Genomic DNA, 19,754 nt, shown 5'->3' with positions numbered 1-19,754 from the left:
TCAACCAGCTGCTTACTACCGATCCACCCGCTGATTTTACAAACATAAGACAAACAATGTAAAGCAATGTTCTAAGAGTAAAAAGGTGCTGGAGCTAAAATAGGGGAAAGAGGTAAAGATTCAGCCTCCTCCAGACTAAAACTCATCCCTCCATCCAATACTGTAAGATACCACCACTCTCTGGTTAACGCCTGTCCTCCTCCTCCTGCTCATTCATGGAGTCATAATAAGATCATTTCTTGGCAAATTCCATCTCTCGTGTCTGATGTTGTCATCTCATTATTATTCCCTTGTTTCACCTGTTCGCAGACCTATGTACAGATCTATTCACATTTTAATATTGTACTTAATTGTCATTCATAACGACAATCCAACAAATCAACATTGAATAACCTGCAGTTCATCACTAAGCTTCTCTAAATTGGAGATTTAGGTTAGAAACATAATAGTAGCTAAGTAGCTTGTCTGCCTTCTGCCTGTTTTTTCCTATCACAAAATAGAACAAACCAAAATGATAATTTTTATATCAATTATCGAGTTTGGTCGTCTGACATCATAAAGGTGGCTAAATACATAATAAGGCTGTTGGACAAACACTCATACAAATCACTGCTGACTCTCGTGTAAACATGCAAGCTGAGATTGTCAAAAGCATGAATGTTTATTTTAATATAAAATTATAAGAAACTTTTCTACTAAGGAAACATAAGATGAGTCATAATGAAATCTAGAATCCTTAATCTTTTTCATCTGATTACAGTAGTAAATCTAACCCCAAACACATTAAATTTTGTCTAATAACATTGTGAGGTATAAGTCAAGATTTATCTGATCCATATGGCCAACTTTGGTATTAATTTAAAGAAGCTCCCCATCAAAGTTTTTATTCTCTTAATTTATTGCAGTCATCATATAACATAGTACAGTGTATTTACAATTGCTCATTTTACCCTTCTACCCAGTTAAAGGGGTCATCCACTACTAGGACAGCCCCTTCTCAATATGAATGTTTGCCCCAGTTAAAATAAAAATACTTATACTCACCTCCCGTCACCTCCCGTGCCGGTGCCGTTCCAGTGGTCTGGGCACTTGCGTTTCCGGGGATCTCATGCGATTGTTGTGTCACACGAGCCCTACACCCAATCAGCGTTGGCGTCACTGTCCCCGCCTTCGAACATATAAGCAATCAGCAGGAAGTGAGAGCTGTGGTTGGTCACTCATTTTCTCTTGATTACTTAAACGTCCGAAGGCAGGGACAGCGACGCCAGCGCTGATTGGATGTAGAGCTCATGTGACACAACAATCACATGAGATCCCCGGGAACGCAAGTGCCAACACCGCTGGAATGGCGCCGACATGGGAGGTGAGTATAGATGTTTAGATTTTAACAGGGGGCAACATTCACATTAAGAAGGGGATGTCCTAGTAGCGAACAAACCCTTTAATTCTTCTCTCTACCATTAGGTCTATGACATCACGTGATTAAAAACAGGTTGACTTGAATCCTTCTAAGATCTATGTAGAAACATAAAGTCTCTTCTTCCTGCAATAACAACTTTGATGGGAGGTGAAGTGCTTCTTTAAGCAAAGTTAATGAATTGAAGAACAAAAAGAGACAACAAACACTATATTGATTAAGAGCTGCTGTTGATAGTTCCTTGTCAACTAGATAAATTAATAATGGCCATTCGCATGGATGTTTAAACCAAATATCGAAATTGTGCATTGTTTTGATTATTCTCTTAAGTCAGTAAAGGCAGAAGAAAACAGGTTTGAAAATGTGTACATTACAAAAAATACATCTTTATCAGACATTTACAATATTCTGCAGTAAAACATACGTAATATAAGGTTCGAATGTCCTATAACCGGCAGGTATAGATAACATTATTTCTTAACACAGTACATATATACCGAGCAGAGTGTCAGGACCTAATCAAACATGTGTAGTAAATCTGTTTTATTTGGGATTGGAAAATTCCCTTGTCATATATTGAAGACTAACCACTGATGGCTAATATCTCACTTACTTGACCTGTGAACTGGTGGTTCACAACCCGCAGTCTTCAGGGACATAGATTTTCTTGTTTAAGCAAACTGGAATAATCCCTAAATCCAAATGTACTTATCGTAAATTAGTCCAACAAAGCGTCTGAAATTATCAATATCAGGTAAAATGTGCAACAGAAATAAAAATAATGGATTTTCTGGGAACAATAAGGCTGCATTCACACAGTGCGTTTTTGCTGTTTTTTTCTACATGGAAATGGGCCAAAAATGCTAGGGAATGCTTATGCCAGCTAAGTTAATGGGAATCCTGAAGTGCTGTGCACATGATCAGTAATTTTCCTTTGAGTATTTGTAGTGCGCTTTTTTCTGCAGCATGTCAATTCTTTGTGCGGTCTGTCAAGTCTGCAGCAAAAACGCAGGTATAAAAATATTTGCGGATTTGCTGTGTTTTTGCTTGTTTTTACAGACTTCCTATGTTGTTTTTCATGCTGCCATCTGTGTGACAGGGCGACAAACACTGGCGGTTCTGATTGACGGTAACGTTACTGCCGGTAAGATCATTACCGTCTGTCAGAGCGCTTCGCTCTCACACAGTGGTGGTGCTGTAAGTGAGATCACCTGAACTCATCAGCTGATGAACTCTGGTGAACTTTCTCACCGCAGCTCAGGGCTATATATTGCAGGAGTGATTTCCTTCTGTGTGAGTGTGAAGCTGGCTGTCCTTGAGAGCAGTAACATCAGCGACTGCTCTCAAAGTCATCAGGATAGTTGTGGGATATTATGGATTATTAACTTCTCAGCGGACAGGTCAGGATTATTGTTTTAACTCTGTTACAGGGGATCTTGGGCGATGACTTGAGTAAGGTTTAATTTAGATTCCATAAAGGAGTGTGTGTCATTATTTAAAATAAAGGACTTTAGTCTATGTGTATGTTTTTTTATAATATCACCACGGGGTTAGTAATCGGGGCGTCTTATAGACACCTTTCCATAACTAACTTCTGGGCTTGATGTCACTGGACAATTTAAAGGTGATATCAACCCCTCCCCAACTATTACCCCACTTGCCACGGCACCAGAGAATGGGGGAAGTGTGAGGCTAAACGCCAGATTTGGCACATCTTATTGTTGCGACATTTCTGGGTCAGCTGAGGGCTGATGTTTTTTGTCTGGGAAGGAGACAATATCCATGGCCCATTCCTAGGCTATTAATATCAACCCACAGCTGTCTGCCTAGCCTTTGCTGGTTAGATGTTGTATGGTGACCCTAATCAAATTTTTTCTGCGGTCCCCCTATAAACTAGCCAGTAAAGGCTAAGCAAACAGCTGTGAGCTGATATTAATAGACTGACAACATTTAAGGCTATTGGCACCTTCCCCGGAATATTCACATCAGCCCCTCAGCCGTCGGCTTTCCCTCTGATGGTTATGAAAATTACACGGGAGCCCAAATATTTTTTTTACATTTTTTGTAAAAATGAACAGGTATCGCGGTGCATGCTGATTTCTGACAGTGCTGTTTGGTTACAGCCTATGTAGGTTCATTCTGTTAACGTTCCTACAGGCTGGTGACAGTGTGTGTTTATTTAACTCTTTACTAACTGATTTAGTAATGAGGGTGTCTCCCCGACACCTCTTCATTACTAAGGGTATGTGCACACGTCCGGATTTCTTGCAGAAATTTCCTGAAGAAAACTGGAAATTTTCTGCAAGAAATCCACATTTTTTTTTTGCGTTTTTTTTCCGTTTTTTTCGCATTTTCTTAGCATTTTGCAAGCGTAATTAGCTTGCAGAATGCTAAAGTTTTCCAAGCGATCTGTAGCATTGCTTGGAAAACTGACTGACAGGTTGGTCACACTTGTCAAACATAGCGTTTGACAAGTGTGACCATCTTTTTACTATAGATGCTGCCTATGCAGCATCTATAGTAAAAGATAGAATGTTTAAAAATAATAAAAAAAATAAAAAAAATGGTTATACTCACCTGCAGGCGTCCGTTCCTATAGATGCCGGTGTGGTTCAGGACCTTCCATGACGTCGCAGTCACGTGAGCGGTCACATGACCGGTCTCGACCAATCACACCGTGACGTCATCGCAGGTCCTTCACCGCACACCAGCTATAGAAACCGAAGCGGCAGCATGCAGCGGAGAGGCGGGAAGACATCGAAGGTGAGTATAGGACTATTTTTTATTTTAATTCTTATTTTTGGACCAATTATATGGTGCCCAGTCCGTGGAGGAGAGTCTCCTCTCCTCCACCCTGGGTACCAACTGCACATAATCTGCTTACTTCCCGCATGGTGTGCACAGCCCCGTGCGGGAAGTAAGCAGATCAATGCACTTCCAGGTGTGCGGAATCCCCTGCAATTCCGCATTTTAATGAACATGTTGCTTTTTTCCGCGATGCGATTTTTTCGCGGAAAAAAAGGCTACATTTGAACAAAAAATGTGGAATACACTGAAAATAATGGGAGGCATATGTTAGCGTTTTTTTCGCGTTTTTATCACGTTTTTATAGCGAAAAAACGCGAAAAAAACGCGAAAAATACTGAACATGGCCTAAACCTAGTATTTGGTTTCAGGGACAGCTGCTAACACTAATCCCTAATCCCATTACCCTGATGCCACTGCATCAGAATGAAAAAGGTGTTGAACCTGAAGAAATTACATCGCAAAACAGTTTTTCTTTTTAACATCTTTATTTAGCTTAAAAACGCATTCAATGATATAGAAAAACGCATGCAAAAAACATATACAAAAATCGCACCAAAAATGTACGTTTTTGCCGCCAAGAGGTGCAGACACTTTGCAGAAATTTCTGCAAGCAAATACTCAACGTGTGCACATAGCCTCATTGTCACATTTTGGATTTACCTCTGGTTAACCATGTGCACAATAGCTGTAATTGGATTCTCAAATGTTACATTAAAAATTAAAAGAAAAATGTACCTGACATCATTAAACTGGTATGAATAGATCTCCTTTATTCATCCTTCAGACTTAACCTATGCACAACATTCAAACACGTGATGGCATTTGACTGCCTATTATTGAGAGCTCTGGGCTGAATTCATCATTACAGGAGTCATCCAGAAAGGCCATTTATTAGATTCACAACCACCTACATTACATGCTTCTCACATCAGGAAAAATACACATAATGTGAAAAGAAGAGAAACAATTAAGATGCTTCTTGGACACTGGGGTGGTTCATCAAGCAAATTCTGCCAGAATTCAGGCGCAATATAATTTGAAATTATACTCAAAACTGTGCAAAAATGTAGTGACCCAGCCAGCTCCGCCAATCTATAAGTTATTATGAAATTAATAATACAATAATACACTATCTAATTGCATTTCTTTTTTTTCACTTCCTTTTTATGATGTTTCATTTGAGAATTATAGTTCATGCTGTGATACTCAAACAAAGTACGCTGACAGCTGCGAGGCGCGGGAGCGCCGCATTACAAGTCTACTACCCCAGGTTCTGCAAACAGGGCAGCATACCACGACTGGTCATACACCGCCATATCTACAAATAGCACCACTTATACCTCGATATTATGAGTAAGGCTCAGGAGAGCCGAAACGTCAATTATTACTACGAGTGGTCGCTTATCTTATAATTGTACATTGCTCCCTGCTTCCATGTGTCACCAATGTGTTATATGTAATAAACCTTGCACAATTTGCATTAATTATTACTAAGAGTGTGCGGTGTCTTATAAATTTTACTCAAACAAAGTGTCATAAGGGTGTAGAGGCTGCGATCACTGCCACTGAAATGAAGCGACTTCAAATGATGCCCATTTTAGGAGCTGGACAAGTCTCTGCGTGATATGCACTGTGCAATGTGCACAATGACACCATACTTTTTATTGCCGGCTAAGATCGGCATTAACAAGCACATTGTCAGAATACCCAGGCATGCAGAGACCAGTGAGATCACTTGCAGGGGCGGCGCTGGTCTCTGCATACTGGTTAGTCTTAGAACACACACTGAAAGTGCGCTCTGGTGCAGGCTCTTTACTTCTGTTCTGAGCCGGAAACAGAGTGTGCACTGTCATTGTGCACATCACACAGTGCACAGCCAGCTAGGGCTAGCCCAGCCCCTGAAACGAGCAGCACAGGAATTATCAAACGAAGGAAGTGAAAAATAAAGAAAAGCAGTTAGATAGTGTAGTTAGGGAAGGTTAAATTTTTTTTATAGAAAATAGTTTAGATTATGGAGTTCAATAGAGAGGGATTTAGGATGAAAATTACTTTGGACCACCGCTTTTAAGTTGGCCATATGCATGATAGATGTTGGCTGAAAATAAAGCTATGCCTCCCAACTACTCACACATGAACGCTCAACATAGTGGGGCATTTTATTGTTTTCAATGGGCAGAGGGAGGAAAGCCGCAGTGAGACACCTCTTCTCTTGTCTCCTGAAATCTAAAGGACACCCCGATAAAAACCTGATGTGCATCCAATCCTTCAGAAAGCTGTCCACTTTCACCTAATGCGCCTTTAGACTGGATGATATGGCCACATGTGTAACATTACAATATATCAGTGCAAGTTTATCCTGTACACACCACATATATACATTTTTGTTTATAAAGACTTTTTTACATTTAAGACTATAACAATGTTTGGATTGAATATTGCTTTTGTGATATATGAGATTTGCTTGTAACAAAATTAAGGCACTGAAGGCAATAAAGTCCATTTATCCATTTTTTGGTAAAATGAATTAAAATGTTGAATGAGTCTATACAACATTCAGTAAGTATGTAAAATAATACAAATTATGTCACAAAAGTCTATATGTTGGCTATAAAGCTTATTCTACTAAAATGAATCTAATGACTAAGTGGAGGAATTTAGATTGCTGGTCCCCGGGGCACCGGGCAGTCATTAGTTGCTCCTACCTTACTTATTAATTCCAAGAAAGACTTAAAAGCATTATTAGGAAAACTATTATATACTAAACTGGCAGATATACAGAACGAAGAAAAGGGGTAGTAGGTCAGAAATAGTGAGAAGTGTGTTTTATTCAGTTATAGTCATGCCTGGTGACAAGGTGACAAAAGCCCCTGAGGAGCAGGAGCATGAGGAGCGAAATAGTATAGAGGCTAAATCTTCATTCAGATGTATGTGAAAAAAGTCAGATTTGCATCAGTATTTCATCAGTGTGTCCAATTTACCCATCAGCGTTTCATCAGTAATTTTTTTCTATGCAAAAAAAAAAAAAATTGCAACGCTTCTCCTTACAATGTTGAAAACGGACAGCACACGGATCACACATCTGCTTGTGCTGTACATGATTTTCTTGGGTGTATTGATTTGTTTGGGTGATCCATGACTTTGATCCACGACATGGACGTGAACAGCCCCATAGGCTAAAATGGACATGTGTTCCATGAAAAACACACGTGGAAACTAGATGTCTAGGCCTTAAAAGAGAAATATTCACAACTCCTGAAATTATTTGCAATTTTATCCAGGTTTTATCTTTTTCAAAGAAAGCTGGGTTACAATCAATAAGGTGCAATTACGGCTTGCCATCTATTTTCTCTAGTGGTTTCTCAATGCAGTTACAAGTACTTTTGTGATATTGTAATAATATTTTCCTATATAAGAATGTTAGGGGAATCTATTGATTGTTCAGATTCACCAGTATTGCTGGCACAGGAAACGTTCATTTACCTGCAGAATCTCACTAATACTGGCATTAGCTGCCATGTGATGTGATCATTACTTCTCCCACAGCTTTTCCAGATGCATTAATGGCATATTAGACATATTATACAATTGAAAAAATTTTTTTTTATGTTTAATTTTTGGGCACATTTATTTTCCAGAATATGAAACCATGGCTCCCAATTCTGGGAACGCAAACCTACATTTTAATCCCTAAAGGATACCTGGGTGTAGACAACAGGGCACAGACAGGTCACAAATACCTTCGTCAACCCTTCTGGGGCATCTGGGCTTGACTGGTTAAACAATGGTGACTAAGAGAAGGTTTATAATATGCAGCAGCCTTGTGCATCTTTTGGTGTTGCATACCACTTGGTGACAACATAAAAAAAAGCTTGTATGCTTTTTTTTAATCAAAACAGAGTTAAAGGGACTCTGTCACCTGAATTTGGCGGGACCTTTTTCCGGTCGGATGGGCGGTGTTTTCGGGTGTTTTATTCACCCCTTCCCTTCCCGCTGGCTGCACGCTGGCCGCAATATTGGCTTGAAGTTGATTCGCTTTCCTCCGTAGAACACGCCTGCGCAAGGCAATCTTGCCTTGCGCACGCGCAGTATGCTTTGCCCAACTGCGGGCAAAGCCGAAAAGCATTAGTAGGCATGCGCCGGCGCACTATGTCCCGGAACACAACTGCCAGGACATAATGCGCCGGCGCATGCGCACTAATGCTTTTCGGCTTTGCCCGCAGTTGGGCAAAGCATACTGCGCGTGCGCAAGGCAAGATTGCCTTGCGCAGGCGTGTTCTACGGAGGAAAGCGAATCAACTTCAAGCCAATATTGAGGCCAGCATGCAGCCAGCGGGAAAGGAAGGGGTGAATAAAACACCCGAAAACACCGCCCATCGGACCAAAAAAAGGTCCCGCCATATTCAGGTGACAGGTTCCCTTTAACTAAGTACTCTATGTATGGCTATGTTCACACGTTGCGTTTCTGCTGTTTTTTCATGAAAATTTTAAGCTGCATTTTACAGTACCAGCAAAGTCTACGAGATTTCAGATTTTTATTGGTTTTATTTTCCTGACAGATTTGGTAACTTGCTGCGTTCTGAAAACTGCAGCATGTCACTTCTTTCAGCATTTTTTTCTGCGCATTTGCAGTGTTTTTTCACACATAGCAAACAAAAGGTAGTTGCCAAAATGCAACAAAAAATGTAGGTATCAGGTTTTGCTGCGTTTTTGGTGAAATAACCTAAGGAAGTTAAATCATGCTTTTTTGGGCCACTAATTTTCATCAACATACACAAGAGACAACAAAAGCGCAGTAATAAAAATGCAGCAAAAACTCAGCAAAACCTGCTTTTTTGAAGCAGCTTCTTTACTGACAAGAGAGCAGGTTTTGCCTGCAGAAAAATATGCAGCAAAAACGCAATGTGTGAACATAGTCTTACTTGTACTATTACTATTACCTGATGTACTTGCTGTAGGGTATACCCTCCTTTTTGTTTTTTTTGCTTTTTTATTGGGTTTTGCCTAGGAAATATCCACAGTGTGAACATGCTCTTACAGTTTGCACGTATGCCAGTTTAAAGTCTAGCTCATTTCTTTGGCTTTGCTGTAATCTCTTGTACTTTGCACAGAGGCGGGCCACCATTCTGAGCTAAGGGTATGTGCACACGTCCGGATTTCTTGCAGAAATTTCCTGAAGAAAACCAGAAATTTTCTGCAAGAAATCCGCATTTTTTTTTTTGCGTTTTTTTTCCGTTTTTTTAGCATTCTGCAAGCGTAATTAGCTTGCAGAATGCTAAACTTTTCCAAGCGATCTGTAGCATCGCTTGGAAAACTGACTGACAGGTTGGTCACACTTGTCAAACATAGCGTTTGACAAGTGTGACCATCTTTTTACTATAGATGCAGCCTATGCAGCATCTATAGTAAAAGATAGAATGTTTAAAAATAATAAAAAAAATAAAAAAAATGGTTATACTCACCTGCAGGCATCCGTTCCTATAAATGCCGGTGTGGTTCAGGACCTTCCATGACGTCGCGGTCACGTGAGCGGTCACATGACCGGTTTCGACCAATCACAAGACCGTGACGTCATCGCAGGTCCTTCACCGCACACCAGCTATAGAAACCGAAGCGGCAGCATGCAGCTGAGAGGCGGGAAGACATCGAAGGTGAGTATATGACTATTTTTTATTTCTAATTCTTTTTTTTGACCAATTATATGGTGCCCAGTCCGTGGAGGAGAGTCTCCTCTCCTCCACCCTGGGTACCAACCGCACATAATCTGCTTACTTCCCGCATGGTGTGCACAGCCCGTGCGGGAAGTAAGCAGATCAATGCACTCCTAGGTGTGTGGAATCCCCTGCAATTCCGCATTTTAATGAACATGTTGCTTTTTTTCCGCGATGCGATTTTTTCGCAGAAAAAAAGGCTACATTTGCACAAAAAATGCGGAATACACTGAAAATAATGGGAGGCATATGTTAGCGTTTTTTCCGCGTTTTTATCACATTTTTATAGCGAAAAAACGCGAAAAAAACGCGAAAAATACTGAACGTGTGCACATGGCCTAAGAATTTCATCTGTATAGCTTCCCATTGATGTGTCTCGGTCTAGCCTTGTCCTGCTCTGCCCTTATTCACATTGATGTCGTTTGACACAAGGTAAGGTTATCATAATAGAGACAGGTTAGGACCATCCCCATGGGTACACCTTGTCATGTTTGGATGGCTTTTGTGCTCTTTTGATCAAAATACTTTTTCTTTGTTTTTGCTGGCAATATAGCATAGCTTTTTGAAAAAAAAAATTATCCTGTGATATCACATATAACCAAGCAGATTTTAAATTCATCACAAAAGGATACACTTTCTGGAAGCCTCCATGTTAAATGTCAAACACGTTTCCTAGAAACAGATACTAGGAAATGTTTTAAAGACTTTTCCCACTATTTAGTAATTTTTAGAAACAAACCTTCGTATACAGTGTGGGAAATAATTATTTGATCCCTTGCTGATTTTGTAAGTTTGCCCACTGACACAGACATGAACAGTCTATAATTTTATGGGTAGGTTAATTTTAACAATGAGAGATAGAATAATGAGAGATAGAATATCAAAATAGAATATCAAAAAGATTAAAAAAAATAGAAGATCAAAAGATCAATAGAATATCAAAAATAAAATCCAGAAAATCACATTGTATAAATTATATACATTTATTTGAATTTGCAGTGAGAAATAAGTATTTGATCCCCTACTAACCATTAAGAATTCTGGCTCCTACACATCAGACTTGTACAGACAATAGACATTACAGCATAACAGAAATCACAGTTCAAAACAGATACCAGTAGGAATGAGGGCCCTGCTCGCAAGCTTACAAACTATGAGGAAAAGGGGAGACACGAGAGGTGGATGTCAGGGACAAGATAATATAACTGCACAAAGCTGGAATCGGCTACAAAACCATAAGTAAGACGCGGGGTGAGAATAGGACAACTGTTGGTGCAATAGTAAGAAAATGGAAGAAATACAAACTTACTGTCAATTCACATCGATCTGGGGCACCATGCAAAATCTCATCTCTTGGATTATCCTTGATCATGAGGAAGGTGAGAGATCAGCCTAAAACTACATGGAGGGAACTTGTTTATGATCTCAAGGCATCTGGGACCACAGTCACCAAGGAAACTATTGGTAACACATTATGCTATAAAGGTTTAAAATCCTACAGTGCCCGCAAGGTCCTCCTGCTCAAGAAGGCACATGTGCATCCCTGTCTGAAGTGTGCAAATGAAAACCTGGATGAATCTGTGAGTGATTGGGAGAAGGTGCTGTGGTCAGATGAGACAAAAATTTAGGTCTTTGGCATTAACTCAACTTGCTGTGTTTGGAGGAAGAGAAATGCTGCCTATGATTAATGATTTAGAGATGATCTGCAAAGAAGAGTGGACCAAAATTCCTCCTGACATGTGCGCAAATCTCATCATCAACTACAAAAAATGCCTGACTGCTGTGCTTGCCAACAAGGGTTTTGCCACCAAGTATGAAATCTTGTTTATCCTTTCCTACCCTTCAAATTATAGACTGTTCATGTCTTTGTCGGTGGGCAAACGTACAAAATCAGCAAGAGATCAAATACTTATTTCCCTCACTGTATACCTAATTTCCAGCAAACCAGATGGTCCTGAACACTGTCACACATAAATATCCAGGTTCTTTGGTTAAACTATCAATTCCAGGGTCCTCTGCTCTTTTTGAGCATTCCTGATACCATAGCAGAGCAACAGACATCCATACTGTATGCTTGCCTTGTCAACTATGCAGTTATGATGGCACACTGAACTGAATGCTCCCGCCTCTGGTCTATCAGGAACGCTAATACCATGCGATAGCGGACCAGAGGGATACATAACTACTTGCAACAAATCATAAACACTGTACTAAGCCAGGCATTATGTATCAAAAAAAGCTAAATTTGTCATTACAATCAGTTTCAAATATTTGTATTTTTAAAATGTCAAACTTTTCTTGCAGATAAAATGTAATTATAATCTCATGAATTTCCCTTTCAGAACATATGCCAAACCTTAAGAGAATATAAAATAAGCACATACATAAAATTGTCCACTAAAGACGAAATTGCAAGACTTTCATTAAGCTGGAGAAAGACTTTGCTCCAATTCTGCAGGCACATAGGGAGCCCAAGCGTCGGTAATACGGCTTTCCCTTTATGCAGTGCTATTTTTATTTGGATCTGGTACTGCTTTGTAGTTTCCATTATAAATGGAAACCTTAACATAGACGTTAACCAAAGATATTTTCCACTTACACTGTATTCTGAAAATTCTCCAATAGAACTTCTTGCTGTATATATACATATACTGCTAAATCATGCCCCAAAAGAAGTGCAGTAGAAACTCAATTAGAAGCCAAAACAGAAAGAAATGTGAGTCCATGCTACTTTATAATAAAAGCATATATTTTTATTGAAAAAACATTGACAAGCCCAGAATACATAAACAGTGGACAGAATGATCAAGGTAAAACAGTGACAGTGATCCACAAATAATGGGGTTTAGATCATTTTTCAATAAAAAGTAGCATGGACTTGGATTTCTCTCTGTTTATCCCCTTACATTGTGCAGCTACCCCAACATTTCTATTTTTGGATAAAGTGGCTGCCCAGCATATAAAAATTAATTTCCAATGGCTCAAACTGGTTTACTGAGCAAGGCCGGGGTCACACTTGTGAGTGTGATGCGAGAAACTCGCGTGAATCTCGCATCAATACCCGGCACTGCCTCGGACTGGAGTGTGCGGCTGCGTTATTTCTATGCAGCTGAACGCTCATTCCAAACCGCCGGTGGCAGTACCGGGTATTGGTGCGAGTTTCTCGCCTCACACTCGCAAGTGTGACCCCAACCTAAAAGAAGAAATCCTCACCCTCATTGAAGCCCCTAATCTCCCATTCCAAACTGACCTGTTCCCCGCTGCTCTCTACTTCCAGGTCTCTTCTTGAAACGCTAGAAATGGCAGGTGACCCGCCAACTAGGAATTGGTGAAGCGGCAATTTCCAGTGTGTGCCAAGGTAGGAATAGGACGTAGAACCAGCGGGCATTGGGTGAGCGAAGAGGGAGATTTCTTAGGTAGATTTAGCATTCAGCCTTCTCTTCCTGTGTTTGTTTCCAGCCCCCTTCACCTAAATTCCATACCTGCATTTCAATTTTACGATTCAAGTTTTGAAATTGAGATATAGGATACATTAGGAACAATAGAGAGGTGATCATGTGAAGTTTTCATTGTTGTAATTTTTTCTTTGCTTGTGTTCTATGTGCAGTGGCCCTTTGACAATTTGTCGAGGACGACTCCAAGACCTATTTTTATATGGGATTTTATTTTTTATTTTAAGAGAAATAGTTTTTAATTATTAATGAATTACCCAATTTAGCCTCTTTTTTGTATGGAAATATAAGCAATCAGACTTCCAGAATTCATGGGCAGATTCCAACTATACTCAGTAATTCTGAAACAGAAACCCACAAACATCAATGTGATCCACTTAAAATGCCTATATACTAGAGGAAAAATATACACAAATTCCAGGATATGCATCTCTTCAAGGTGGAAGATACCAAAAATAACATAACATTACTAGTAAATGAAGGCCTGAATGATGCAGATAATGCACCTTGGCAACAGTTATGGTAATTAAAATAATTGACTGTAGTATGTAATCATGAATAACTTATGACGCAGGCTGGGATGGGGACACTGGGGCCAAAATTGGGTCCTGTCCAATCATGTAAAATGTCTGACAGCATTTATTTCTTTATTCCAGCTCTGGCAGCATTGGTGTTACAGATAGAACTCTGGGGAAAGAATTGGGATGAAGACCGGAGGGGACAGGGGAAAAATTGAATACAAAAAAAATGTGAGTGAAAAAAAAAACAGAAGCAAATGAGACAAGAAAAAAGTGACACAAATCAAGTTTGAAAGATTAAGACTGAGAAACAAGGATGAAAATGGTACATGTAAAGTCAAAGACGTTGACATAACTCACAGTAATGATATGAAGAAGACAATGTAAGATGAGGAGTGAAATGGCCCAGGGCAGAGGAACACAAACTTTTTTTGATCCAAGGGCTACATTTTTATATAGTGCCATAGACTGTAATAAAATTAATTTGGTGGAACCATGTGAGATGATAGCATGTGCCATAAATATCTTGAATTTTGGAAGTTTTGCTTATATAAAGACTAGGTGTCACCTGAGTTGAGGAAGTCATGCAAAGTTCAGCTATCTCCTTTGTAGTTTATGAAAGTTAAGGAAACCATCAAGGGTTACACATTTATTAAAAATGATAATGGGGAGAGCCTTGTTCATGCACAACTTCTACCTCACTGGAGTACTGAATACAGAAGAGTTCCAAAAAGGGTGATGGCTGGGGGTCAGACAGTATGGCACTACTGACTGTATGTGACGCAGGTTGTACACCCCTGGTCTACAGAGACAGAGGAACAAAATCCAGACAAGTATTAATTTATCAGGTATCAGGTTACTCACAGATTTCCCAAGTCTTGTAGGAAAACAACAAAGATATTTGATGCCATTGCTGCTCTGGACCCACATATCACAATGGAAGAACTATGTTATTCTCAAGAGGAGAGGCTACAACACAGTTATCTATTTTCTGACCAGCATATGAGTATCATGATAAAGCTACCACAGAAAACAAATAAATCAGCACAAGTCCAAAGCCCGGTATAAGGACAGAAGAACATGGGTTGCCTTTACACATCTTCGAACTACAAGATGTGGGTCTTAAATGATAAAGCCACCACAGAAGTCAACACCACAAGGTTCAGCATCATGCCTATGGTTCAGTACTAAATATAATGTTGGTGGCCATCCATTCCTCATCTCGAGAGGTTCAGTCAGAATGATACATCTACCACAGATGTCAACCCAAAATGAAGAGTTAGGGCCCAGAATGAAACATGAGAAGGAAGGTGACCATTACCCATCTCCAGCCTAGACAACTGAAGCTTGGATAGAAAGCTACATTAGATGTCCACACCACAAATCCAGATGCTTATTTTTCACTAAGGAGACAATATTCTAAATAAATATTGATATGTAATTATTTTGTAGCTTTCCTATCCTGCTGTTACATTACACATCCAGAGGTTAGTGTGTCTGACAGAAAGCTATGGCGCACAGCAGCACAGTGATACATGAAACATTACAGTTAATAGTCAGCTGTTCCAATGCTAAGTCTGAGCACACAATGCACAGTGATGGAGGTTATATATCTGCACACTGCATCCACTGCTGGGTATACATGCCAGGGTCCCAGCACTAATAGATGGCTACTAGACTACTATATGTCAGCTCAGTACCACATAAGCACATTCAGGCCACCCCATTACACCATGACAGATAGGTAGATAGGTAGATAGATAGATAGATAGATAGATAGATTGATAGATGATAGATAATGTGACAGAATAAATAATTAAATAGGTAATAGATATATACTTGATAGGATAGACCATTAGATAGGTCGATAATAGGTCACACTTGTAGTCCAGTATATAGTTTATTGCTGTATACACATGTATATATATGCCGTTTCTCCACTCACCTTATATCATGTCTGTATTACATGGCATCTCCATCCTCACTTTTGGTCAGGTAGGAGCAGGCTGCATAGTGCAGTGTATATAGTGCTAAGATATATACAGTATATATATATATATATATATATATATATATATATATATATATATATATATAATCTAACAGGACAATGTATTTAGTGGTGAGCTGTATATCTGGTTGTTTAGGGCAGTGTATATAGTGCTGAGCTGTATAGGACAGTGTATACAGTGCTGAGCTATATATACCTGACTGTATAGGACAATGTAGCCGGTGATGAGCTGTATATACCTGGCTGTATAGAACAGTGTATACAGTGCTGAGCTGTATATACCTGACTGTACAGGACAGTGTATACGGTGCTGAACTGGATATACCTGGCTGCATATGACAGTGTATACGGTGCTGAGCTGTATATACCTCGCTGTATAGGACAATGTATACGGTGCTGAGCTGTATATACCTGGCTGTATAGGACAATGTATATGGTGCTGAGCTGTATATACCTGGCTGTATAGGACAGTATATACAGTGCTGAGCTGTATAGGACAGTGTATACAGTGCTGATCTGTATATACCTGGCTGTATAGGACAATGTATACAGTGCTGAGCTGTATAGGACAGTGTATACAGTGCTGATCTGTATATACCTGACTGTATAGAACAGTGTATACGGTGCTGAGCTGTAGCTGTATAGGACAGTGTATACGGTGCTGAGCTGTATAGGACAGTGTATACGGTGCTGAGCTGCATAGGATAGTGTATACGGTGCTGAGCTATATATACCTAACTGTACAGGACAGTGTATACGGTGCTGAGCTGTATATACCTGGCTGTATAGGACAGTGTATACGGTGCTGAGCTGATAGGACAGTGTATACAGTGCTGAGCTGCATAGGACAGTGTATACGGTGCTGAGCTGTATAGGACAGTGTATACGGTGCTGAGCTGTATAGGACAGTGTATACGGTGCTGAGCTATATATACCTGACTGTATAGGACAGTGTATACGGTGCTGAGCTGTATAGGACAGTGTATACGGTGCTGAGCTATATATACCTGGCTGTATAGGACAGTGTATACGGTGCTGAGCAGTATAGGACAGTGTATACGGTGCTGAGCTGTATAGGACAGTGTATACGGTGCTGAGCAGTATATACCTGGCTGTATAGGACAGTGTATACGGTGCTGAGCAGTATAGGACAGTGTATACGGTGCTGAGCGGTATATACCTAACTGTATAGGACAGTGTATACGGTGCTGAGCTGCATAGGACAGTGTATACGGTGCTGAGCTGCATAGGACAGTGTATACGGTGCTGAGCAGTATAGGACAGTGTATACGGTGCTGAGCTGTATATACCTGGCTGTATAGGACAGTGTATACGGTGCTGAGCAGTATAGGACAGTGTATACGGTGCTGGCTATATATACCTGGCTGTATAGGACAGTGTATACGGTGCTGAGCTATATATACCTGGCTGTATAGGACAGTGTATACGGTGCTGAGCTATATATACCTGGCTGTATAGGACAGTGTATACGGTGCTGAGCAGTATAGGACAGTGTATACGGTGCTGAGCTATATATACCTGGCTGTATAGGACAGTGTATACGGTGCTAAGCTGTATAGGACAGTGTATACGGTGCTAAGCTGTATAGGACAGTGTATACGGTGCTGAGCAGTATAGGACAGTGTATACGGTGCTGAGCTGTATATACCTGGCTGTATAGGACAGTGTATACGGTGCTGAGCTGTATAGGACAGTGTATACGGTGCTGAGCTGTATATACCTGGCTGTATAGGACAGTGTATACGGTGCTGAGCTGTATAGGACAGTGTATACGGTGCTGTATATACCTGGCTGTATAGGACAGTGTATACGGTGCTGAGCTGTATATACCTGGCTGTATAGGACAGTGTATACGGTGCTGAGCTGTATAGGACAGTGTATACGGTGCGGAGCAGTATAGGACAGTGTATACGGTGCTGAGCTGTATATACCTGGCTGTATAGGACAGTGTATACGGTGCGGAGCAGTATAGGACAGTGTATACGGTGCTGAGCTGTATATACCTGGCTGTATAGGACAGTGTATACGGTGCTGAGCTGCATAGGACAGTGTATACGGTGCTGAGCGGTATATACCTGGCTGTATAGGACAGTGTATACGGTGCTGAGCTGTACATACCTGGCTGTATAGGACAGTGTATACGGTGCTGAGCTGCATATACCTGGCTGTATAGGACAGTGTATACGGTGCTGAGCTGTATATACCTGGCTGTATAGGACAGTGTATACGGTGCTGAGCTGTACATACCTGGCTGTGTACAGCGGGAGTCACTTATGTGCGCAGCCCCGGCACATGGGCGTCATTCAGGAGCAGCATCCCTCGTCCCCGCAGCGGCTGCAGCTACTCCTCTCCATGGCAGACACGGGCACACAGGCTCCTCTCCGCGCAGGGCATGGGCTCTCAGTGACCCCGGTGGGGGGCACACTCAGCTCGGCTGTCAGCAGTCATTCCCAGCTCCACAATCCTGGCTCCCTCTGGACCGTGATGGCGGGGAGGAGTGAGCAGGACTTGTAATAATCACATGGATCTTCCCAGCATCCTGCCTGACCGGTGTTAATCTCTTCCTGCCGGCTGCCTCTTCTCCCCTAATTCTGGGGCTCGGGGTCCCTGTGCACAAGGTACGGACGCCTCGATGTCCTTGTGAGGAGGAGGAAGGCTCGTCTGCTCCGCTGCCTCCTATCTTATCCTGGATCTGGCAGACTGGTCCAGCTGCCCCTCCCAGCAACTGCTGACTGCGGAGATGTAGGGTTTCATCACCGTGTGCATCACTGTGTGCATGCTGGAGCCCTCAGCTCATGTCTGCTGGGTCTTCTCCTCCTCAGGGCACAGCTGAGGGCTTCTCACTGGCAGAGCCTTGTGGCCATTGTGTGCTTGCCCCCCGACACTATAACCTTTATTTAGTACCAGCACTGATACATTCAAAAAAGAAAGTAGCCATAGCTTCTGAGGGCACACCTAACAAGGGAGCAATATTTCTGCCACTTGGTGGATAGGACAGTCTAAAAATCAGGCTGTTCCTTTGTTTTTCCCCAGCTCTTTATAAGGTTACTTCAAGAATCTAGTTTATAAAAAAGTCAGAGCATGTCATTGATAACTATGGTAAGCATTATTTCTGCCATTTCTCCTTTTTTTGTCTATGACACCCGAAACCCTTTCTGGGCCATAGAGAATCATTGCACCGTATGCAATCCGTATTTTCAGCACCTCTCATACGTCCGTAAAACTCGCGAGTGTGACCCCGGCCTTAGGCCTCTTTCACACTAGAGTCGTACGACGCACGTCACAATGCGTCGTTTTGGAGGAAAAACGCATCCTGCAAAATTGCTTGCAGGATGCGTTTTTTCTCCATAGACTAACATTAGCGACGCATTGCCACACGTCGCAACCATCGTGCGACGGTTGCGTCGTGTTGCGTCGGACCGTCACCACCAAACAACGTTGCGTGTAACGTTTTTTGGTGCGTCGTCTGCAGCATTTCCGACCGCGCATGCGCAGCCGGAACTCCACCCCCTCCTCCCTGGAGCTCACAATGGGGCAGCGGATGCGTTGAAAAACTGCATGCGCTGCCCCCGTTGTGCAGCGCTTTCTCATTTTTACAACAAAATTTACAAAACCATTTTTTTAGGGACCATCTCACATTTAAAATCACTTTGAGGGGTGTACATGACAGAAAATACCCAAAATGACAACATTTTAGAAACTGCACCCCTCAAGGTGGCCAAAGCCACATTCAAGAAGTTTATTAACACTGTATGTGCTTCACATGAACTGAAGCAATGTGGAAGGAAAACATTTTACTTCAGAACCAATTTGTTTTAT

General features: G+C 41.2%; 1 protein-coding gene across 1 annotated transcript in view; it reads right to left on the bottom strand.

Moving 5' to 3' along the window:
- Window positions 1–18,755, bottom strand: part of LINGO1 (leucine rich repeat and Ig domain containing 1) — a 576,922-nt gene extending 558,167 nt beyond the window's left edge. Inside the window, exon 1 of the mRNA XM_077264082.1 lies at window positions 18,183–18,755. The gene's annotated coding sequence lies outside the window, so the exon portion shown is untranslated. The remainder of the gene's footprint in view (window positions 1–18,182) is intronic.
- Between the last annotated feature and the right edge of the window lie 999 nt (window positions 18,756–19,754).

This window comes from Ranitomeya variabilis, chromosome 5 (assembly GCF_051348905.1).
Source record: "Ranitomeya variabilis isolate aRanVar5 chromosome 5, aRanVar5.hap1, whole genome shotgun sequence".
NCBI classification, from domain to species: domain Eukaryota; kingdom Metazoa; phylum Chordata; class Amphibia; order Anura; family Dendrobatidae; genus Ranitomeya; species Ranitomeya variabilis.
This window is presented reverse-complemented; position numbering and strand designations above follow the sequence as displayed.